Source organism: Lycium ferocissimum, chromosome 8 (genome assembly GCF_029784015.1).
Source record: "Lycium ferocissimum isolate CSIRO_LF1 chromosome 8, AGI_CSIRO_Lferr_CH_V1, whole genome shotgun sequence".
NCBI lineage: Eukaryota > Viridiplantae > Streptophyta > Magnoliopsida > Solanales > Solanaceae > Lycium > Lycium ferocissimum.
In genome coordinates this window covers 36,794,110-36,807,815 of record NC_081349.1, presented here as the reverse complement: position 1 = coordinate 36,807,815, position 13,706 = coordinate 36,794,110, and positions in this window count along the sequence as shown.

Sequence of the window (13,706 nt, the reverse complement as noted above, 5' to 3'; positions counted from 1 at the left end):
ATTTATCACTTCATTTTTACTAAGTGATATGTATGTATATATATTTTACTGTGTCCCCATAACTTGTAATCTACACTCGTTCCTAAACCAGGATTTCGAGTTTGAATCTTACGAATGAAAAAATCATAAATAAAGAACACTTTCCTTTTAAAAAATTCACACGATACTCTAGTGAATCACTAAATTTCGAATATCCAAAAGAAAAACAATCATATTGGGTAAAATTACTTAAGAAATGGATGCCCACACAAAAGATGAAAGGCACATGGGTGGTTGACATTTGACGTCTGACGGTAGGTAACAGAACATGAAGTTGAGAACTTAATTCCTGGATCAATACTTTGCCTAACCTTTTAGATGATTAATAGTAATAATTAACGATCTTTTTTTAATCTTTAAAAGAGTTATGTTTCCTGCGCCTTAATTATTCATATTTTTTGTCCCAATTTGCTTGGCATCTCTCTTTTATTCTTGGTTTGTCAGGAAAAATTAATATTTAATTTTCACTTTTACCATTGAGTAGGCGTTTGGACATGCGATTTCATTTCATGATTTCATCTCAGCGTTTGGATATGCCAAATTATCCAAAAAGTCATGATTTGGAATTTGGGATTCCAAATCATGATTTCAAATTTTTTAAATATAAAAGTTGACCCATAAATTTATATTCAATTTATAGATCCATAAGTTGGTAGATATATTTACCAACCATTTATATCATATATTAAAAGATCTACAAGTTGGTAGTATATTTATAACAAATTTTACTCTTACCAACAATGTTAGAAGATTATATTAGCAAGTAGTTACACTACAACTCACGTTCAATTTTTTATTTTATTTAACTAAAGTTTGATCAATTGATATCGTATTTTTTAGAAAGGCCTTCTAGTAACATATTAATTTTGTTATAAACTATGACGTGCTCATTTGGTAAGATTATGTGTATAAAAATTAAGAACGTTTTGATGGTTTTCACAACTTGTGAAGTTTTTATGTTTATAAGAAAAAGTACAACTTAATAAATTCAAATTGCACTTTCAAACAAAACTTCAACTTCAAATCATTATAATTTTATTTCATGATTTTAAATCATGTCCAAACGGCTAGTTAGTGAAATCTTGAGTTGATATGATTTTTTTTTTTTTCATTTTAAGAACACTTTTGATATTTTAATTTTTATATACGTATTTTGTCCATTTTCATTTGCTGATTGCAGGGCCCTACCACGAGCATCACGAGCCTAAGATTTGGTCTAAGGCAACCACCTTTTTCCGCGTACTTATTTTTGTATACATTATATTATACTCTATAAAATAAAAATATCTACTGTGCACGTTCTGCCATCCACATCTTTTTTGCCTTTTTCTGTGCTTAAACCAGACAAGATAATTCCTCCGTTTTAATTTATTTGTCCGATTTTAACTTGGTACAAAATTTAAAAAATAATTAATATTTTTGAATATCGTGATCTTAAACTAAAGATATATATAGATTGCATCAAAATATCTTTTAATCTTGTCGTCTTAAATATGTCATGTGAAAAATTAGATTTAACGAGTTGCCAAAAAAAAAAAAAGACACATAAAATAGACTATAAAGGAAAGCAAGACAAATAAATTGAAATAAAGAGTATAGTATAAGAGTTCAAGTTTTGCGCACTTATAAGGTCATCAAATAAAGTTTTTTTAAAATTTGAAATTTGAAATTTCATAAATAAGATACGTTATCTGCTATAACATGTGAAATAACATGCTAACAATAATAATAAAAAATTACATTAACAGTGTATATTACTTAAAACACATACTACAATTCTATAAACACCAGTACATGATATCCACATGAACCACACCTTTTCCTTAGTTCAACTACTCCTCATCTTTCAACAAATTTATGTTTTCAGTTTCACTTGGTGAAATGAATTGCTTGGTTGGTTTATTGAAGAGCTTTCATAGGAAAGTCTTTTTGTAAATAATTTTTTATATTGATGGAGTTTAAATTTTATTTCTACATAGTTCCAAAGAAATTTCTAGAAGGAGTTTAAATTTTATTTACTGTTTTATGATAGTATGGCGATACGAAACATTAGATATTCAAATAACAGATTCTGAATTGCTTAAAATTAAGGCATAATAATGCTAGTTGTTCATATATCATAATTAGCTTAAGCATTTTTTTTTTATGATTGAGTAATTAGTTGTTTTCACTTAAAGAAAAGTTCAAAAACTTCTGACTTTGTGCAATAATAAGGTTTTGAACTCGTGCTATACGTCTAGCATACATTTCACGTTGTATTACATTTTTCGTTGAATCATCTAAGCTTTAATTTGGGGCACAACTTGAAGCAATGAAGTTAGGTCTGTATAGTAATTATGGAATGATAAAATATGGAAATGATAACATGTTAAACGAGTAAAATACTGTATACTCTTAGTCCTTAGCAAATATAATTTAAATTCTTCCAACAAACAATTCAAGCACCACTTTAATTTTAAGTTGGAGCCTCAAATTTCCTTCTAAGCAAAACCATGAAAGTCGATGAAATTAATAATCACTTAATTTGAATTATTTGTTAAATATCCAAATATCTTAAGTTAAGACCGGATTTAATTTTTTTTTTTTAATAAAAAGACATGAGGGAGTTCAACATATCATGATCTTGCTAGTTTAGGTAAATCTCATATTTTATACAATTACTTGTCCACTCTGTATTCTGTTCAGTGATATTAATTACTAGATTAATCCTCCACATGACCATTGCTTATTCATTATTTACTGACAAAGTCGTGTATTTGGCCTTTACCTTATAAAAAGCAAAATAATGTGAAATGAACAAAAGATATCGGCGACGTGCCTGGATTTCCTCACCAATTAATTAATATTAAAACTTATACATTAGTTATTAATTTATATCATATGGTATGTCTAAGGCATGATTTAATTAATTAATATTATAACTTATCCATTATTAATTTATATCATATGATATGTCTAAGGCATGAAACATAACCGTCCACGTGTGTATAGGCAATCTCCTCCTATATATTTGGATCTCTTTTGGACTGCTTTTTCTCAAAAGTCTTCTTTCTCTACCTTCTATAATTTATAAAATTGTAATATTACAATCAATTCTTAAGTTCTATTTTTTTTAAAATTATGATACACCTTTGAAATCAGTTGTTAATATAAGAAGTTCCATTTTTCTTTATCGTGTACTTTTAAGTCTTCTCGAATTTTATATGAACGGGTAATCTTATTTCTTCTAATATATTCTAAGAAAGTCTAGTATAAACATCATATTGGTATAAGTTGATTTAACAATCAGCCATTAGACACCCATGCAAATTAATTTATGATTTAAGAAATACCAATTTATTTAATAATGGTATTAGTAAAAGTAGATAATAGTAATGAGAAATGATAATGATATGTTTAATAGTAGCAATGAATTGCTAAAGTGAACAGTATCACATGTTAGACTAACCATACTAGTAATAATTATCCATCGATAAGAAATCAACTAGAGATCTTATAACCTCATTAATTAATTATGCGGACATGTGTATTGGGTTAAACAATGTAATAAAAAGAATTGATTATCTTCGTCTAAAAAGTAAATAAAAGGAATTCGTTATACATAAGTCGATCTTTTTTTTGTGACATTTAACTCAGTACCGTACCTCCTGTGCAAGTCTATAAACCCAAATTTCTGTCCGTGCAATAACTCTTAAAACCACACAAAAGAGTAGCTTAACCCGCACTAGCAAGCCCCGTGCAACGAGCTCGACCTGTAGGAAAACCTCGCTATCGCAGTTGGGATTTCGAACCCTAGACCTCCATTATGAAAAGTGTTCCCACTTTCAACCAACTGCCCACTCATTTGGGGTTAAGTTGATCTTAGGCAATGTATAATATTGTAAATAGATATTTCTATTTCTAACAAGGTAAGTATGTATCTACTACTACTAAATATACTACTCCCTCCGTTTACTTTTACTTGTCCACTATACTAGAAATAAATTTTCACTTTTACTTATCACTTTTAGGCATCAAGAGAAGACAATTTCTTTTTTCCTAGCTATTTTACCCATAGTATTAATTACTCGTTTCAAATCATCTTTCAAGTCCATTAAAAATATACACTAACTAATATGGGTATCATGGTAAATTACACACTTTATTTATTATTTCTTAAGAAATGTGCAAAGTCCACAGTGGACAAGTAAACGTGGACGGAGAGAGTAGGATATTTCTATGGTTATCGCAAATTATGATGCAATGGATCTCGTTGATACTGTAACAATTACTTATTGGTCAACATAATAAATAACTTGATTATCCTTATTAGTAATCAAAATCTACGATAAGTTTGGCAATAATATAATAATACTAGCATCTACCGTACCAATACTAATCAGAAAATTAGTAGGAAAAGGTCTTAATGGTTGTAAGAATTTCATAGAACTTAAAAAATTTAACGTCAAAGGAAAACAATTATTGTGCATGCACTTTTTGTTAAATATCTCTATCTACTTTGAACCAATGCTATAGTAAAAAATTAGCTAAATACCTAGATAGCCCCTTAAATTTGGCACATTTTGTAAGTTAGACATTTCAACTTTGCAAGCGACCAGATAGACACTTGGCAAAAGTGTCTCTCATAGACATCTCACCATGACATGGCAAGTGCATGTTTTGCACGCACTGGTGCTGCGCTTAAACAACTTAAATTATGTTTTTTTTTTCCAGAAAAGGGCTAAATATACCCCTATACTATTGAAAAAGGGTCAAACATACCCCTCGTTATACTTTCGGTTCAAATATACACCTATAATTATAGTTTGGGCACAAATATACCCCTCTACCGTTAAAGTTGACCAAGATTAATATTTTTAATGAAGAAAATGTCATGTGGCATGCCACCTCATTGTCCAAATCCAATTTTAACCTTCCCCCTTCCATGTCATCTTTCACCATTTGCACCTCCCATTCACCACTACTACACCCCTAGTGGAAGGAGGGAGGGTTAAAATTGGATTTGGATAATGAGGTGGCATGTCACATGGCATTTTCTTCATTAAAAATACGGAAAAGGCTCAAATATGCCATCGAACTATCGGAAATGGTTCATTTATGCCACTTGTCAATAGTTTGGCTCATTTATGCCATCGAACTATCAGGAATAACATCCATGCCATTTTTCAATCAGTTTCTGCTTTACAACATCAGTATATGATACTTGGTCACCAATTAGAGGTCCACATCGTTTAATTAAATCAAGACAAATTAAATCCTAAATTAAACTAAAACCCGACCCACAATCGCTGCCGGTTTAATTAAACGATACGGACCTCTAATCGGCGCGTCATATCCGGTATTGTGTAAAACCCTGCTAATGAAAAATGGTATGGACATGAGCCATTCCCCGATAAGATAACGAACGCATAAATGAGTCATTTCCGATAGTTCGATGGCATATTTGAGCCTTTTCCGATAAAAATATTAACCTTGGTCAACTTTAATGGTGGCGAGGGCATATTGTGTCCAAAGATAATCGTAGCAGATATTTAATCTAAAGATAATCTAGATATTTATATTTGACCCTTTTTCGATAATACAAGGGTATATTTGTCCCTTTTCCCTTTTTTTTACACGTATGCAGCAGCTTTTTGTAATCAAGAAATTGCTCCATGCGGGTCTTGTAATTTCAGCTTACTCCTTCTATACTTATATATTCAAGTTGTTTTCTTCCCTTGTTAGCTTCATGTTCTCCATAATTACACGGACTTTTTTTTTTTTTCATAATTAGATTATTATGTCACTAAAATTATAATTTTATAGAAGAAAACCCAATATAAAATGATTTTACAAACAATATTTTTGATATTTTCAATGTGATACTGCAAAAATCAAGCATTATACTTAATAAATTAAATGAATATTTTTAAACATCAAATATTGTATTAAAGAAACATCAAATTTCTTTCGGATTTTTTATTTCCATCCATGTAGTACTTTCAAATATTAATATTAGTTTTCTAGGTATTTCACCTATAATCTGATTAATGTTATATTATCTTATTATAGTTTTTAAGTTAAGTCCATTAATATTAATTCTATTCTTATAATTGTTATTGTAATATAACTTGCATTAGGTATTACTTATGTGTCTCTCTATGTGTGTTTTTATTTGTCTGTATCTATCATGTATATAAGTTTTTGAGTTTCAATTGTAATTACTAAGATATTCTTAAAATCAAAATTTAAAATATAAATAGATAATCTTTTGTAAAATTATGATAAAATTACATCTATTTATAATAGTAATTTTTTATTACGTGCACTGAATTTATGTTTACAAAATGACCAGTGACTCATTTTATGTTTGAGAAAAACTAGGAATTTTGAAGTTTGAAATATGCTTAAAACAAACGCCTTCCCTTAATTAGCACCCATTTCGCAAAGAAATTTACCTGCTTTCTCTTTCTTTAAAAACTTCTTTTTATTGTTCAGAATATAAAAATGAGTCAAGTTTAAGTATGATGGGTGGCGTAATTTTTTTTTATTAATATCAAGTTAATGATATTCAATATTATTCAAGTTTTGCTGATAAATATTGTACACCGAACTTTGGCACTAGTAGTTAGCATGTTTAAAGGAAAAGATGCTCTCGTTGCGCTCAAATTTGCGTCCGCCTCTGATTAAAATAGGAAGATTGGAAGAGGGTCTGAGAGTGAAGTCTTATTTTAAGCAATTTATTTTTAATTCATATTAATTACCAAATTGAGTTATTTTGGAGTGCAGAGCACTCTGAAGTTAAGTGATGGCCAGTTTTTATTTTTTTAATTTTTTTTTTACAGGTTTTATTGGGAAGAAGATGGAAAAGACGAAAAGTGTGTGTGGTTGGTTTGCGAAGGCGTGGGGGAGGGACTATTTTTTTTTTTTTTTGTTTTTTTGTTTTTTTGCTGAATAAAATGGACAGGAATTTAAGAGGCCTTTTTTTTTCCATTTTTTTTTTTAACTGTTGTTTCCTTTTCCATTTTTTATATTTCTTCCACATAATTTTAGTTTTTAAAATAAATACTTTTTAGTTATATTTGTTAATTTTTTTAAAATTACATGTGTCATACAATTATTGGTTCACTTAACACCCCATAAGCAAGTGTATTTCACACACTTGGCTTTATGTACACAAGCGCTTAAAAGATACACTTTTAGCAAGTTTAAGTGTCTATTTGGTCACTTGTAAAGTTAAAGGGTCTAACTTACAAAACGTGTCAAGTTTAAAGGGCTATCTAGGTATTTTGCTTAAAAAATTAGCTAAGGATATATATATGGGAAAAGGGCCAAATATACCCCTGTACTATGAGAAAAGGTTTAAGTATACCTTATACTTTAGTCAAAATACCCGTCGTCGTTATCTTGGGTTCGTATATACCCTTACTCTAACAATTAAGTTTATCCAAAGTGGACATCCAATCTTATGTGGCAATGACATTTGATGAGGTGAATGCCACGTGGCATGTCACCTCAGCACCCTAACCCATTTTACCCCTCCCCTTTATTTGTTCTTCCACCACTAAAATTTCCATCCCCTCCACTACCATTACCACCATCTGTGTTAGTAGAGTGCAGAGCTTGAACTACCTGGAATGGTGAAGGTCAAAGTTAGGGTTTTTTTTTCCGGCCAACTAATTAATTCATAGCCTAATGATAGATATAAAGTCGTCCTCCTTTCACGTGTTTGTTATAGTTTTACTATAAGTGACCTTCTCTTATTCGTTAATTAATTGTATGCTTAATCAGCTTGAAGAATTAGGACCATTGGTTTACTAAACAATAAGATGCACACTCAGATTTCGTTAAGTGAGAATTGATTTTAGAACAGTATACTTGAAATTTTGAATGGTGAAGGTCAAAATCTAAATAAAGTACTGGCCTTATTCCCTGAGTCAAATACATTGAGTTCTTCAGAAAATTTCACAAGTTCTTGATGTGTGGGACTCGGTAATGGTGGTGGAGGGGAAGATAATTTTAGTGGGGGAAGAATAAATAGAGGGAAGGGTTAAAATGGGTTAGGGTGCTAAGGTGACATGTCATGTGGCATCCACCTCATCAAATGCCATCTTACGTAGATTGGATGTCCACTTTGACAAACTTAACGGAGGAGGGGATATTTAAACTCAAGATAACAGTGCATATATTTAGACACAAAATATAGCGAAAGGTATGCTTAAACCTTTTCTCATAGTATACAGGTATATTTGACCCTTTAAGAAATTTAAGAAATTAATCAATTTCAATTTTTTGTTCCTGATATATAAGTGCACCAACAAAAAGAATTTTCAATAGATGGGTGCACCAACAATATATTTTTAAAAATCGTAATTCATTTATAAGAATCCTGTCATCTATAGGCTAAAATAGCATGCTTATAAAACAAAAAGAAGGTTACCAGATCAAAAAGTCCAGCTTAAATATATAAATAGCATAAAGGATTTTTACTCAATATGATATTGAACTGAACCACCAGTCCACCATGTTATACTAATTAAAGAGGACCTCAATAAGATGCACGATAGGGATATTTTTTAAATACTTTAATTATCAGTGAGAAAATACTAAAATTAATTTAAACTGCATGATAGGGCATTGTGATTAATAAGGATTGCGATATAATTTTAGCCAGCTGGTAGCATTTTTCTATGCTTGGTTTTGACATTCCATAATTCGGAGAGGTAAGTGTGTAATCAAAATTAAGTTTCATTATATATATGTCGAGTTGAAAATTATTCATTCTTTTGTAGATATGAATTGTGCGACGCGTAAAGGCAGCGGATATTCGTGGATATCCTGATTTGATGATTTGTTTTTTTAGTTTCTGGTACCCGCTTTGTGCTCCGACTAATATCTTGAATTCGTATTCCGTAAGGCACAATTAAAGTGGAAAGCGCTCTTCATTGGGTTTTGTTTTCTTATTTAGAGTTCGAACTCGAGATCTCTCGTAAATGGTGAAAAGATACTATTCATCGATCCTACCAAAATTCTTAAGAGAGGTGGATCTACGCCATAAGTTATGAATTCGGTAGTATTTTATAGCTTTGACCCAAACTCTATATTTATATTTAAAAAAATTTACAATGTGTACAATTTATCAATCCCAAACTCATGGGTTATCTATCATAAAATTCACCATACATTAACCTTAAAATTTGGATCCGCTTCTGTCCTTGGTGGTAGAATTTGACGACTAAGTTTGTTGTTCCCACACATTTCATCCCATTTAAAATCTCAATTTTGGACCACATATTATTATTGAAAAGAACATGTATTATTATTATTATTATTATTATTATTATTATTATTATTATTATTATTATTATTGATTCATCCTGTTAATGATCAATCTCGACCTTGTTTGGTTTTCCAATTTTGGCTTTTGCTTGTCTGTGTTTCATGTATATTTTATAATAGGTAAACAATTAGTTATATTCCTTTTGTTCAAAATTTTACATTATTTGACTATTTTGATAATAAACAAAACACTTTAAAAAATTTCATATAGTTTTTGAATGTCAAAACTTTCTTTTAAAAAAATGAATATATTTGGTTTAATTTAGTTTTTTTTTTTTTTTCAAATTGTATGAAGTCAAACAAATTAGGGACCGCGTAATTAATGAGTAAAATGACTAGTAAAGATCTGTACCCTAAACAAGTGAATACGCACAAATGCTCAACGAGAGACAAATTGACAACTTAGAAACATGCAGTGGTCGAAATAGATTCAACTATTTGGAGAATAAAGGCTGTCATAGTCAAACTAAGTTACCTTGATGATGCATGAGTTATATGACTTATGAGCCACAAAATTTAGTTGGTTCCCTCTTTCACTCCATTTATTTCAATTTTGTCGTACTTGATTATACTAGATATTTAGAAAAAATATTTTTTAAATTAGATATTTTCTCTCAATTTATGGAAAATAACTTCCATGAGAAAGTCATTTTCCAGGTCAAAAATACGAGAATGAAAAAAATCCTATGGCGCTAGATACTTTAGAGTGGAAAATATTCTTGTCATATTATTAGAAATGTATTTTTCTCCTAACAATCAAATAGAGCAAAATATTTTACTGAATAACCAAACATTAGAATTTTTATTACTCACTAAGCAAACATTTGAAAATAAGTAACAAATATCACTACAAAAAAATGGGTAATTTGCGGAGGTTGAAAGTTGCAATTGGCGGGAGCGTGAACCTCCGTTGTTGCTAGCTTAAGAGGCTAAAATCTCCGCGAATTGCAACTTTTAACCTCCACAAATTACCCACTCTTTTTTTAGTGATAATCACTTATTTTTTAGAAAAATATTTTCTTCATACCAAACACACCCTTAATTCGAAAACGATTGAGACTTTTTAATATTTGAAAACTCTTTAACTTAAAAGTTTTTATTATACCCGTAATGACATGCTCTTATATTCATAAAAATATTGTGGCATGTATGAGAGTTGAGACTACACAGTTTAATGGTACTTATGTATGTACCAAAAATCTGTCTTTGTTTCTTTCTTTAAACTCGAAAGCTTAGACGTCGATAATCGCTATAAAGTGATAGGTAGCCTAGTAAATATGATACTCCCTCTATCCCAATTTCTGTAATACTGATCTCGAGAGTCAAATTTCTTTATTTCGACTGTGAATTTGGACATACAATCTTTCAGATGGTTGAAAAATATTTTACATATTTAGAAACTACATAAAAGTAATATAAGTCACAATAATTAACAATTTAAAATATTTAAAGGTCATACGAACAAAGATTTTTTTATTTAACTCTCGAAATCTAAACTGTATCACATAAATTGGGATAGAAAGAGTAATTAATATGCTATATATATAGATTAACCTGCACCAATAATGTGAAAAAAATCTACAATATATATGTGTGTACATAAATTAATTCTATTCCCCCCAGTTGCAGGATTGGGTCATTTTCTTCACAACAGTACACACGTCGCACATACAAACAAGTGAAACAGCACAAGAATGCGCATGCAAAGAGACAAGAACCACACACCAAGGGAGGAAACAGATTATTTTCAAGACAACTCCTTACGTTCTTTCTTCGTCCTCTAACTCTCTTTCATCTGAAAAAGACTGCAACTGTTAGAAATGAGAGAAATTAATTGTTTTCCTTGCAACACACACCTTCTCCACACATGCCATAGGTGATTAATTAATTAAAAAGAAACCCAAAAAAGAAAATTGTAAGGTTTTTGAGAGGCTGTAATTGTTTTCCTTAAATGCATTATTAATGTTGGAATTTTTATTAAATGTGGACCAACGTTAAATTGATGGACATGACTTGAGTAACTTATCTGTTAGATTCCTTATTGGAGTTGAATCACTTCATGTATTGTTGTCTGCTGACAGTAATATAGATTTTGGTGAGAATTTTAATAAAGTTTGTTATCGGGAGATCTCCATTAGGTCAAGGCTTGATGCATAAATATATGATTAGGCCTCCTCTCATCTTCTCAACTCAAGCACTATCAAAAAATTGCTAATTTTCGCCAGAAATTGGCTCGTTGATAACGTTTACGACGGATTTTCCATTGAGACTTCCTTACTAACAAGCGAAACTCCGACAAAACGTCTCTGAAAATTAGCAATTTTTTGATAGTAAAAGCAATCCCTATTCAACAGCTAACTATAAAAGGAGCAATGAGAGGAAGACATAATCAAACCTTATATACTTTTGAAACACTCCCGCATAATGCTAATAAGACCCGCTTAACATGTACACTGTCTTATCTTCCTATTGTGGTACTCTTAATCTGTTTAATTTTCTTGAGTTAGTACAAATTAACTTACACATAATAATCTCGGACAAACTATATGGATTGTAGTTTATCTTTTTCATATAATATAAGTTCATAGGATTAACTTTGGAGACAAAAGAGCATATCTATTTTGTTTCATTTTATTTGTGAGAGGACATACATCACTTTCCAAACTTGAAGGAGACCAGCACCATTGTTCCAAACATGATGACAATCTGACAAAGAAAAAGAAAGAGCATTACCTTTTATGCATCAATTATTCCCGCATTTCAAATAAAAAATTAACAAGTGGGATCAATGTTGTTGTAAACAGGAATGAAAGCCACAGAAATAAGAACTTTTAAGAAATGACGTGTTCTTTTTCTTTTAATACCCGGCCTAGGGGATCAACATCGTCCATACATAGGCAAAAGTATAGGGAACAAATATTTTAAATACTACTGCTAATTAAGTACTAGTTGTACAAGTAAATATTTCATGATCACTCCGTAGATATATCATATCTTTAGGATAAGATTTCAACTTTTCAAAAATTGGATCCACCTATCAATGAGGCCGGATCCAGGATTCGGATTCGATATTTTATCGTAACTTATTTGATTAATTAAGTTAGAAATTAGTTATTTATATTTATTTACTGATTTCTTTTTAAATACATATATAAATTAGAGTCAAAATTACTAAGTTGATGAAATCATAATTGTTGAACTTTATAACCGCCCGTGCATATTAAACTAACAATGTGATCAACTATACGAATTAATCTCGTCAGCATCATATTAAGTACGTACTCAAATACATTAAAAAGCGTATGCGCACGGTTAAGCAAGCATTAAACAAATAAGAAGCCCAAGGAAATTAAACTTGCAAGCCATATCTCTCAGTTGTATATGATTGCTTGAACTTGAAGAGAAAATGTTAGCAGATTAAGCAAGAACAACAAAATTACCTCCTGTTGTTAATTTTGATTTATACGACGGTATTTGATTGGACACAAAATTTAAGAAAGAAAGAAAAAGTTTTGAATTATGGTCTAAAATTTTTAACTGCATTATTGATTAGAAATGAATTTTCTAACATTTGACTACGTACCATTGAAGAATTTAGTCGTGATATAATGTAGTTATAAAAGTACGTCATTAAGGAAAAAACAGAAAATTAAGAAGTGATAGATTTCTATAGACGACTATGGTAGGGGTTGCATTTTTTGGAAAAAAAAGATAATGGCAAAAGGAAGACTTTTAATTAAGAACCAACATCTCATGTCGACTGTGTCTGCAATTGCTACTACACTGTTAATTATATTCGGATACAGTAATTCACAATAGTTGCCATGGAATAATTACAATATTGTGACTATACCATCTCATTGATAAAGGGAAGACAATATACCGAGCTTGTCTCATCAGCCAGGTTTGAATTTCGGCAAGCAACTCGGCCCTTATGTATACACTTTGCAAAGAAAATTGGGTCATGAGGTGACTAGTTATATTCAACAATTATTTGCCAATATTATTCTTGAGCGCTACTAAGTAAATGGGGATCGTTACTAAAATACGAAGATAATTTTTTTTTTTTTGAATTGACTAATAAAATAAGTGTCGCACAAATGAAACGGAATAATAAGCTCAACAAATCCTCTAAACCTTGTCACGACAAAGGCGGATTTAACACAAATATGGCCAATCTTCTTATTTCCAAAAAAGGAGAAGAATATTCGTATCGACTTTGCTAGCTAGAATATTAGGTTTATATATTTTGCATATTAAGAAACTACAAAAATGGATTTAATGGAGCCTATGCCACGTCACTTTTCGCTCAATCCTTAAGAGATATAATTACAATAAAACTCTCAAGT